The following is a 12,800-nucleotide window of genomic DNA, read 5'->3' as shown; positions in this document are numbered from 1 at the left end:
GGTGCGCTGTTCGGGCGGGAATAGTCGCCTAACACATTAAATAGAGTAGTCCTGCATCCACTCTGTGTGTAGGAGCTGAAAAAAAAATCTGTGGGGACAGTATCTGGGAGCTGTATAAAAAAAAATTCTATGGAGCCTGCAAGTGGGGACAGTATCTGAGTATCCTGCAAGTGGGGACAGTATCTGAGTATCCTGCAAGTGGGGACAGTATCTGGGAGCTGCACAAAACAAAATTCTATGGTGCCAGCACTAAATAACGTGATGCTTAATTCATTTTGATTATGAAAAAGCTGCAGACGACTGGGCCTCTAAGAAGAAGAGGAGAATTAATATATGTTATTTCAAGTTTAAATCATTATTGGGTCAGGGTTTAAAACATTTTATTATTTTTGCGAAGGCTCCCACCCGGCTACTCTTCTTGATGTCAGCCGAACACCCGTACACTTGCTGCACAGGCCAGCAGTGATGACGACTCAATTGGGCGGGCACATGTAAATGTCTGCCCAGTTGTGACGTCAGTCTCGTCACATCGGGCAGTCTGCATGCAGATCAGTCAATCTGCAGATATATCGGTCAAGTGTATACCACCTTAACACAGCCATTTTATCTTTGTATGTGCTAAAATATGCAAAAGCCGCAGGAGGCATCTTGAGTTAAAAGACGCCCACCGCAGGCTTCTGTGATCCTCTGCTGCGTCTGAGTTGATAAAATAATAAACAAATCGCAGATCCCAGCTATGATGAATTTGCATCCATCTCTGAATCAGGCCCTCAGACAAGTCTGCTAAGAAGAATGAGTGGACAGTGGGCCTGATTCAGTGATGGGTAGTATTGCACTGACGCATGGAGCAGATTTGCAATACCATCCAACTAGTATTCTAATGCAGCCTTCTGTCAGCAACTGCGAGCCGAGTGCTGCATCCAAACACACAGTATCAGATCACCGTTTATAATGACCACAGTAATAGCCCACCAATGTACCTGCTCAGCCGGGGTCAGTAAGTCTGCGCTGGAAGACGCAGACCCTGGACCCGGCACTCCCAAAAAACGGGGATGACGCCCCATTTCCAGAAATGTAGGCAAACCACGCCCCGCTCCACCCCCAAACAGCTGCAGCATGTCAATCATGCCGCGGGTTGGGGCACAGCGTGTGAGGATGCAGGACTCATTCTGCACAGGTTTGCATACATCTCTAAATCAGGCCCAGTGTACAGATGTGCAAAACTTCTAGAGACTTAACCGGAAAGACTCACAGCTGTATAAAAAGAAGTGGTAAATACTTAAATATAATTTAATCAATTAGCCTTTTTTATTGTTGCCTCAAGTTGCACTTAAAATGCTGTGTTCTTTATAATGAAAGATAACAAAACTAAGGGCCTGTGGCCCTGATTCAGAGCCGGACGCTCTGACAGAGCGCTCGCTCTGAATCAGGGCAGGTCTTTTTTTCATTTAGAACGGCCTCCTGGCCGCTCGCATAGCTATAGCGAGTGGCCATGATGATGGTCGCGATGGTCAAGACCATCGCGACCATCGGGCTTGCGATGAGACCCTTGTGGTAGGGCCTCGTGGCCGCAAGCCCCAGAGAGCTTTCGGCTCAATCAGGGCCGAAAGCTCTCCCACTGACATAACTTGTGATGTCAGTGGGGCCGCCCCCAGACGGTAGGTGTTCTCATGGGAACGCCTCTGTCTGGGCACTCAACATCGACAGCACGCCCCCTTTGGTACGAGACCCGGAGCGACGGATTGCCCGTAGCTATCCGTGTCTAGCGCATGCGCACGACGGAGCCAGCTCTGTCGTGTGCATACGCTCTGGGCCACCATCGACCCGGTTGCGAGCGCTCAGCGCCTGCGACCGGGTCTGGATCAGGCCCTGAGTCAGATTTGGGAATAGAGTAAAGCTTGCTACACACTAAGCGATTTTTTGACCATAGTGATAATTGGGATGATTTTTTGGCAATATGACGGTTCCCATATCTGTGCTACACACTATACAAAAGGATGATGAGGATATCTGCACGATATCTGGAAATTTTGGCTAAGATTTTTGATCTTGACCAACAGATCGGATAATCGAAGGAATACGTTTGTGGCTGTTTTGTAACCGTTTAAATCGGTGAAATGCTAAAACAATCGTTCGTACACACTATACAATAAATGAAGCTGATGAGCCGATTATTGCCAAATCAGCCCAATAATTGTAGAGTGTTTAGGTAGCTTAAGAAAGAACGCAGATTGGTACCCTCACTCAAACCTTACACAACAACCTGCATGTTCTGATGCTTAAATGGTATTGCAGCTTTGAAGAATCTTGCAAAAGCAAATGATAGTTGAATGCAGTAATAACTGCAACAAAACTAGTGAGGATCATTGATGACTGGTATAAAAAAAAACATGCATATAACCTATATAATTAGCCACAAATCAACTGCTTTGAAAATACTGTAATCCTCATATTTTCAAATTGTTTTCATTTCAGTACCTAATTATCCCTTCCACGAACCTCTTTATTTTGACTGAGAAAGGTAAAGGACTTGAAAGTACAAAAATAAATTCTGATCTAAAAGAGAATACAATAATTTTGATCCTAAAAAGATCATGCATCCACTGCATGTGACAAATGTATGAATTATTGTACAGTGTAGCTACTGTATGCCAATTAAAGCTGTTAGCCAGAGGTCCTAGAGGAAATAATGCATACTTTTATAATCTCTATGGCAACAGTGTGGTTTGAAAATGTAGGTCATCTTAGAGTACGAAGTATGAAACAGTCAAAGGCACACATTTTACTGAATGTGTTATTTTACAGTTACTTAATGTTGGAAATTCACACTGCAAACTAATGCTTAATGCTTCAGTGACTAGAAAACTGCTGGCAGGCATAAAGCTTACATTAAATTGTGTCAAAATAGTTTTATTTGTTCCTATAATTTAATGCTATAGATACTGCAGAAGTAATTTACTGAAGAAGAATACTTTATCATGTTTTCCACTTTAAAAAGCAATTTTACTAAGGGGCATTTTTATCAACATTTTTTCTACAAAAAAAATGTGAAATCTGAGTGTTTTCACACCCTTTGCACATTATGTTAGTATCACCTTAATCAGGGGTGGGGAGAAACCTTTTTTCTGCCGAGGGCCATTTTGATATATATATATAACATTATTTGCGGTCCTGGTGCAGACTACGCCCCCTCCGTGTGATGTCACACGGGGGCAGGGCCACAATCGCCAGTGATTACAGCAATGCCCATAACATCCTGAGGATGCTCCGGGGAGCTGTAAGGGCAACGGTGTGACTGTCTGAAGGGTACTAAGGACACTCCAGGTGGCACTGCTGCATAGATTCTGGCTGCAGAGTGCCATTCTAAGCACCCTGCTAGCCAGTGACGGAACTCCCGGAGACCGGGCACAATAGAGTAATTTCCCGCCGGGCGCCAACCCTGAAAGGGGCACCCGCTCCATTGTCACCCGGCCGTCCTGGGCACTGCTCAGGACCAGCACATGTTGCACTGCTGAAGAGTTGCATGGAGGAGGAGGTCCACTGATCGGAGCTCCACCTCCATGACCTGCTGCTGCCGGAGATCGCAGACGTCACGTAGCGTGTGACGTTTGCGACCCGCCTGAGCACCCGACACGCACGCAGGGGGGGGTTTCTGAGTAAACAGAAACCCCCCCTGCCTGCCAATCAGTAACAAACACATCGCCGGCGGCGGTGCCAGCGATGTTTGTTTTAGCAGCCAATGAGAGTCAGATCGACTCTCATTAGCTGCTTTATCCAGTAGTGATGGGAGAGACGTCATGACATTTCTCCCATAGTGCCGAGCAGGAGGACAGAGGAGTGGACGGTGGTGGGCGCATGAACGGGATTCAGGTAAGCAATCTGTGTGTGTATGTTATATCTGTAAGGGGCACTGCATAGGGGGGACCCACTACTGGGTGCACTACATTGCGGGTGTCACTGCATAGGGGGAACCCACATAACGGGGCACTGCATAGGGGGGACCAACTACTGGGGGCATTACATAACGGGGCACTGCATAGGAAGGGCCACTACTGAGGGCACTGTATAAAGTGCACTACTGGTGGCACTGCATAGGGAGACCACTATTGGGGGCACTGTATAAAGGGCACTACTGGGGGCACTGCATAGGGGGGGCCATTACTGGGGGGCACTACATAAGGGGACCTCTACTGGGGGCACTAACTGCATAGGGGGGGCGGTGGCAGCTGGAGCTGGCATAGGTGCTGAGGGGGCACCAACATTTATCTTGCCTCCGGGCACCAGGGATGAAGTTACACCACTGCTGCTAGTCTTATGAGGCTAGCAGAAAAAAGCTCCGAGGGCCAGACCAAATGACCACGGGACATATACAGCCCCCGGGCCTGAGGATCCCCAACCCTGACCTAAATTATCAATGTGCAATTGGAGTAGAAATCGCAAGTTTCTCCTCCAAACCCATTTTTTTAAGTAAGCAGATCGCATTTCCCATACATAATGGGAAAAGTGATGTGCTCAAATTTACTAAAATCTAATTGTAAAAATATAACCGGGGGAAGCCTTGCAATAATAACCCCACCTGGAGATGGTGTTTATAAAGCTTTTCACTATTTCACCTACTCCAGCTCTGCTCTGACAGAAAAAAACTATACTTACCTGCACCCAGGGGCCAGTGATTGGTGATCCGGTGAGCTCCTCTGTGACTCCGGTCAGCTGATCGCCGGGCACCTGCTCTGTGATCCCGGTCATCAAACTGTTTTGAGCTGTTTATCAGCATCTTAGTATACAGCACACTACAGATGACTAGGGTCACAGAGCAGGAGCCCGGCAACCGGAGTCACAGAGGAGCTCACCGGATCACCAAGGTAAGTGCAAGCTGAGGGGCAGGGAATGGGAGATATAGCAGTAGCCTGCGCAGTCACACTCTCATGGCATTTTTGCAAAGAACACCCTGAGAACTGTGGTGAGAGGATTCACAGGGACAGAGCTTTCTCACAAGTTCTGCCCTGCATGTGAATTTTAGTACACCCAAGTGATTTTCTTAAATTTGCAATGCAAATTACAGCACAACCGCCTTTTAAATGCAGATTTTGGTAAATATGTGTTATGTATGGCAGCTACGGCTTCTGACTGTTTCACGTGCAGCAACTCACCTGTTTGAAATACCTCATTACCTGACCCCAGTCTCATGACTCCTGAGATTGGTCTATCTCCCTGTCATTAGGGATTCTGGTCAGTTCCTGCCTGCCGGTGATATTGCTAAGTTTGTGCACCTAGTGGATCGTCACGTGGTCACTGTACAGTCTCCCTGTCTGTTTGTCTGTTCCTGTGTCCTGGGACACGGGAGGTGCTACCTGTTGAGACTTATTGCAGGCATAGAAACAGACAGATCACAGATGCACAACTCCAAATTACTGATTATATATAAATACATTATGCAATAAAATGTTGCCACCAATAGAGGTTTTTAGCATAATCATGGCCAAGGTTATGGGCCTTACCACCACTTCACGGTAACCTCTTAGGGTAGGTCCCTAACATACTAGGGTTCAAATCCAGGGCGCAGGACACCCCTAAATCGGCGCAGCCGAGCCACCCCAGGGCATCGCTATAATGAGAAATGTGAAGTAAAAAAGATAAGAGCAGCTATGACTGCATAGAAAAGCGAAAATACAAATATAATAAAAACAAACAGTAAAGTGTTAAAATTGTGCAGAAAATAAAGAATGTGCTATAATGCGATGCCATGAGGCAGACCAACCAAAGCAATACAGGGGACCCACGCCCCAAAAATCAACCCAAAGTTGCACTACAGTATATAACTTGTAGGACTTACCTAAAATTGTGCATATACAAGCCAGACTCCATGCTTTTAAACCAATAAGGGAGGGGTGCTAGTCCAGACTGAAGGCATCTCCTTTACTTCAGGTGTGCAATAAAGCACATTAAATGGAGTGTATAGGAAAGATTCCTGGACTGCACACCCTGAATATATATAATGGGAGGTGTTACCTATTGAGAATGATTGCAGGCACAGACAGATCACAGGTGTACAACTCCAAATTACTGATTATATATAAATACATTATGCAATAACATTTTGCAATCAATAGAGGTTTTTAGCATAATCATGCCTGCATCCTTCAACCCTGCCTCAGTCCTCTGTGTGTAGTCCCTGCCAGTCCTGCTGGATTCTGCCCTGTATTCATGTCCTGTGTCTATCCCAGCTCCGTGTCTGTACCTTGCCGAGAACCTTCAGCTTACCTTCCATGTCACCTCAGCTCTGTGTCCAGTCCCAGCGAGTTCCTGTGGATTCATGCTGCCAGTTCAATTATATCAGGTCCTGATTCTGCTACAACTCCAGCCTACATCCTGATTAGCTGGCCTGGTACAACTCAGTCCGTATCCTGAAAAACTGGTTCAGCTATACTCAGGGGTGTTTCAAGAGAGGAGGGGGCCCGTGTGCAGTCTCCGTCACTGGCCCCGTCCTCTCAGTCTGGCGGCTGACAGTGCACTGAGCGCAGCACCACCCTGAAGACTCTGGGAACTAGAGTGTGCACAGAGTCTACAGTGCATGCACAGGTCACCGGTAAAATGGCCATGGTGGCCATATTCTTTGTTTTCGATACTGCGCATGTGCAACACGCAGGGAAAGTGGCCACGGTGGCCATTTTACAGCCATTTTTTACAACGCTGAGACTGGCGCCAACGTGGAACTCCGGAGTGGTAAGTATAATATGGGTGCAAGGTGTGCGGTGCGGGCCCCCCCCCTGGACCCAGGGGCCCGTGTGCACTCCACACTCTGCACCCATTATAAATACGCCCCTGGCTATATTCCGGCCTGCATCCTGAGTAGCTGGCCTGCTACAACCCAGTCTGTATCCTGCATAACTGGTTCAGCTATACTCAAGCTAGAATCCTGAGTAGCTGGCCTGCTACAATCCAGATTTGTATCTGTAACCCCCCTTTTATCACTAAAGGGTCACCAGGTTACGACCACCTTTGTTACTCCTAATGTACCCACCCTTAGCATTCCTCTAAGCGGTGTACATCCCCATTGTCAGTGCCTCCACCCAGGTTAATTATTTTAAATGTCAAAAGGGCCTACCTGGGAAAACCCAGTGATAGAATATATAGTGTCAGTATAAGTTTTCTTTGACTACCATGTATACTGCGTGTATATATATATATATATATATATATATATATGTACATAAATATATATATATACATACATACAAATATTCGACCACCTGTTATTACTTTTTTTCAGGTCTCTCAATTCTCCACTGGTGACGCTGTTCCAGTTCCTGAAAGGTAAGTACTATACACCACTCTTGAATAGGTTAACACTTTGTATTATGTCATTCATGAAGCAAAATAACTCATATCATGCCATGTTGCATAACAAACACAATATACTTTGTTTCCATATGCAAATGGAATATTCAATTACAATATAATCACTTAACTCTGAATAATATGCCCAACACTTAGCCTTTGCCTACGAGTCTGTTAGCGTAGAGAATACTGAGTGCTTAAAGGTCCAGAACCCTAGAGCATAAGTCCTGTTGTACTTAACAAAGTAAAAGGAAGTTCATATATTTATTCCAGTTCAAGGCTGTATTCTCTAAGTGCTGGGGTGAATAAGTATTGTATATTGACACTGACAAGTATTATAACAACTTACATGTAAGTCTTAAAAAATGGAACCAGTGCCTCATCCATACAGCTAGAATATGCTGTTTTCAGATAGTTGTAGTAAGAATATATATCCAATATCTATATCCTATACTGTAATCCTCAGGTATAAGATAAATTGCAGTATTATTTATTTAATTGTATCCTTCCCTCTCTTCTTTCCCTTATGCTGAAAGCTATCTCCTTTGGATATAATAAAATGTCTCAGACACTATGAATTCCTCTCTTTTTCCTTTTCTGTTCTTCCCCGAATGTAATCTAAAGATTACTGTAATATTCCTTGAATGGCATATACTTCTTGTTACCACTGCCACTATTGAGAGCATCATCCACACAGCTAACATGCCCTGAAACTCTCTCTCCATATACCCTTCTGCTCCACGGGAGGTTTCTGTCCTCCCTGAGCTCGCCTTAGGACACCTGTGTTACGGTTTGACAGGTGTACCACAACCAAGTATGTACTCCTTGTGGATAAAGTATATGGGATATTACTGCTCTTCTGTCCTCAACAGCGGTCTCTATATATTGGCTATATGTAGCTGTGTAGGTGCCAAGTACTATTTACTCACAGTCCCCTCAACATTGCTGCTTGTATAAGCGCTGCTCCTGCTTTCTCCATTTCACTGCTGCTACCTCAGCACTGATCCCCCTGTCAGTGCTGCTGCTGCCATCCCTTACACTGACACGGCCCCGCCTCCTGGCTCTCTCTCTCCCACTGGCTGCCGTCCCTTTACACTGACACGGCCCCGCCTCCTGGCTCTCTCTCTCCCACTGGTTGCCGTCCCTTACACTGACACGGCCCCGCCTCCTGGCTCTCTCTCTCTCCCACTGGCTGCCAGCCGAGCTCCCATGAGCCAAAGGAGGAGGCTTGTAGCTGACAGCCTCCCTGTAACTACAGAGGTGCTGCCCAGCACAGCGGGGACTCACCAGGCACTCTCACCCACACTGGCCACGCCCTGATCAGCGCGGGTTCCTCTGCTCCTCTCCGCTGCCTGGACCACCTCCCACAATGCCGCCTCTCCTGCAAGACAGGGTGAGTACCCCTGTCTCACCTTCTTCCCCAGCTCAAGCTGGGCTCCCTCTCCGGCTCTGCCCCCTGCGCCCAGCAGCATATCGCTGCTCACTGGCTGCCCGGGTAAAAGGAGGGCAGGCACTGGAGGGAGGGATCAGGAGACTGCCTCCCAGCTGCTGCTAACAGCTGTTATATATCCTCCCCCTCACCGGATCCTCTTTTCCTGACAGGAACCAGTTCACTCCCATCTATATTTCTCCGCCCCCTTCTGCAACTATCACCAATGTCTGTGAAATGTATATTTGCAGCATGAAGCACTAAAGTCCACTGGCATCATAGATATCTAACATGCACAGGGTACATACATTTCCACATATTTACTTATATTTACATCACATCACATATATCCCTACAGTATATTTAACATTTACCTCATAAATGGCATTTTGCTATAAATAGATGAATGAAAATATATACCTGTTTCAATTGTATATATGAATTATATTTATATGTAATATATCTCTGTAACCATAACCAGGGTTACATATCCTATCTTTCCTATTCTGTGCACATCCAGCCTGTGTGCCTGTGGTTGCCTATTGGAGCAAAGCATATTCACACCACCTGTGCCTGTATTGCAAGTCTGGAGTTTGGTCTATCACAGTTCAACAAGCAAGTCTCCCAGTAGCAGACTCCAGTACACACCTACACCTGTTTGCTCCTACTATTACCATTGTCTTGCTGTGATTCCAGCACACATATATGTCTGCAATTACAGTCAGGTGCATAAATATTGGGATATTGACAGAATTCATATTTTCGCCTCTATTCACCAGATCTAACTTTCACTTTTTAATACTATTAGGGGTATTCAAAATGGGAGCGATAACATTTTTGCGTTAATATCGCACTTATGACGTCGTTATCGCAGGTTTTAGTTTTACACCGTATTCAATTTCAAAGACTTATCGCAGTTTTGAAAAGTCTTTGATAAAAAACGGTGATAACTTTTCACCATTGAATAGGTGTCGAAAAAAAGTGCAGAATTGGGGTTTAGGTAGGGGTACAGGCTTAAAAAAAATAGCCTGCACCCCTGGGAATGACATTTAAAAAAGGACTATGTCAAAAAAAGTTTTAAAAAAAATAGGGACACCCCAAAAAATTAATTTAAAAATTGTGGTGAAAAAAAAAAAATGGGAAAAAAATTATTAACAATAGGGAAATAGGTTCAGGTCTATTCTGCAAGTATGCGGCAGGTGTTTTCTAGAATAGATTTATAGCGGCAGGTGCACTATTGCAGAATTTTTAAAAACTTACTTTAGGGACTTAAAAATATGCTAGTACCCATTTTCATGTACCCCAAATTTGATGGGACCACTTAAAAAAACGAAAAAAAATAACCTAAGTGCTCTTCTGCATCACTTCTTCAATGTCGGGAAAAAACACCTGCTGCGGCTATTTAAATCCCCAACTTTCAATTAAAGGCTAAAACAGGGGTACCCATAGTGATCCCCCATGTTTTTACAACTTTAGGAGGGTCTTACAATTTTTTTAAGGAAAAATTCGTAACTTTACGCAAATCCAACTTCGGAGGCTCCCGTTTTCGTTAATTTTATATTGAATACGGGGATAAGAGTGCGCGCGCCCAATACTTTAACGCAGGTAAAAACTCTGATATGAAATGTTAACTTCGACAGTGAAGTTAACGTTTCATATTGAATACCCCTCTTTGTTGCAAATCCTTTGCAGGCAATTACAGCCTGAAGTCTGGAACGCATAGACATCACCAGACGCTGGGTTTCATCCCTGGTGATTCTCTGCCAGGCCTCTACTGCAAATGTCTTCAGTTCCTGCTTGTTCTTGGGGCATTTTCCCTTCAGTTTTGTCTTCATCAAGTGAAATACATGCTCAATCGGATAAAGGTCAGTGGATTGACTTGGCCATTGCATAACATTCCACTTTTTAGCCTTAAAAAACTCTTTGATTGCTTTTGCAGTATGCTTCGGGTCATTGTCCATCTGCACTGTGAAGCATCGTCCAATGAGTTCTGAAGCATTTGACTGAATATGAGCATATAATATTGCCCGAAACACTTCAGAATTCATTCTGCTGCTTTTGTCAGTAGTCACATCATCAATAAATACAAGGGAACCAGTTCCATTGGCAGCCATATATGCCCACGCCATGACACTACCAACCACCATGCTTCACTGATGAGGTGTAACGATACTGGATTAGAACCTCTATACACTCCTTCCTATACCTTAAATATCCTGCCTATACCTTCTAAGGATGACGCTAAGTTGCGTACGCAGTTTATACAGTAAATAAAGACTCCAGACTTGGAACGTGTGGTTCCGAAGCACAAAGTATTATTCAAGTAAAAGTACAGTCAGTTACACGCTATTGATCCATACACAATTCGGCGCAAAGGAATTATACAGACCCAAGTACAATTATACATACGCAGCGCTCTCTGGTCCAGATGTTAGGCATCAGCAAGAAACCCTTCGTCAATCAGCATTCAGCACAAAGACTAAGACCCAGTGTTGGAGCACACATATTTATACCCCCCAGAAATAGACAACACAATAGAGAAGTTTGTTGCTGATGCCATTGGTCCTCAAGGGGGATGCATCTGTTACAGAGCATTTAACAGGCTGGTTCAAATAGACACAACCCAGCCTCCAACAACTGAGGGTCTCTGGTTCCCAGCCCCATGCAACATCCTAACAGTTGTTCATATAATATACATTTTGTTGCTTGAAGTCTCTGCGGTCCATAAGTTGAGAATGCATGATGCGATCTCCACACCGATAATACCGGAATTCTGTTGAAAGAGTACGCATCAGTACAAAACCAAACACGGCTTACTTAGCATGTATAAAACCTTAGTTACCAAATAATCTTTCTTTCACAGCATTTATACTAAATGCACAAACTTAAATCTTATACCTTAAAGCTTATGGAACCTTGTATGTGAATATGTAATGTGTGAGTATGCGGGGTTTGATGTAAAGACGCTAGTTAACTTGGAGCAGATGCGTGCGCATAAAGCTAATGAACAGCGTTTTCATATAGGATCTTATGCATTCGCTAATATGCGATTAGTTACCAGCGCAATTGTGCATATTAATGTGTGTATGAGAAATGGTGCACTTAGATCTCACTTAAACTAAGTAAACACCTAGCAGTGTGGAATGCTGAGCTTTATAGTTCCACACGCCCCCCTCTCTCAGCAGCCCCCACCCTTCCCAAGCTCAAAAGTAAAGTCCTTTGTTCTCTCAGACTCTTGTGTGAATGCAAATTAGCCCAGCTACAAGACCCAAACCTAAGATAACACTCTTGGCTTTGAAGGTATTTTATTGCAGGAAGCCTGCTAATGTAAGGTGTGTATTCGAGCAGGGCCACCTGGAGTGAGAGCAGACGTTATATTCAGGAAGCTTGTCTACACAGGCTAGTTGTCAAGTGGCCATTTGCTCTGTTTAGCTAAAGCAATATATCCTTTAGGGGAATTATAATAATATACACTTTATCCAGAGCACCCAAACTACGTAAAGTCATGAAATGGGCTTTTGGTGAATCGCCGTAACTTATGGCGATGGTCACAGATGCAATCACATGATGCAATAGTATTATCGCCACATGTACTAAAGTGTGAGTTTATCTAAAATGGCGCTTAGGCGGCCATTTGCAAAATGGCGTCTTGCGGCCAGTCGCAAGATGGTGTCGCTGCGATTCAATTTTAAACTGATCTTGTCTCAGCCAATAATCCAGCTTCGACAGGTGATATGTTTTGGATCATGAGCAGTTCCTTTCCTTCTCCATACTCTTCTCTTCCCATCACTCTGGTACAAGTTGATCTTTGTCTCATCTTTCCATAGGATGTTGTTCCAGAACTGTAATGGTTTTTTTAGATGTTGTTTGGCAAACTCTAATCTGGTCTTCCTGTTTTTGTGGCTCACCAATGGTTTACATCTTGTGGTGAACCCTCTATATTCACTCTTGTGAAGTCTTCTCTTGATTGTTGACTTTGACACATATACACCTACCTCTTGGATAGTGTTCTTGATTTGGGCAACTGTTGTGA

The 12,800-nt window shown here is 44.6% G+C and overlaps 1 protein-coding gene across 2 annotated transcripts in view; it reads right to left on the bottom strand.

Moving 5' to 3' along the window:
* Positions 1–12,800, bottom strand: part of QPCT (glutaminyl-peptide cyclotransferase) — a 152,361-nt gene that overhangs the window by 67,019 nt on the left and 72,542 nt on the right. The window lies entirely within an intron of this gene.

The sequence above is a fragment of the Taudactylus pleione genome, unplaced genomic scaffold, assembly GCF_031769625.1.
Source record: "Taudactylus pleione unplaced genomic scaffold, aTauple2 ptg000125l, whole genome shotgun sequence".
NCBI classification, from domain to species: Eukaryota; Metazoa; Chordata; class Amphibia; order Anura; family Myobatrachidae; genus Taudactylus; species Taudactylus pleione.
The sequence above is the reverse complement of the archived record's forward strand: the minus strand, read 5'-3'. Positions and strand labels throughout refer to the sequence as shown.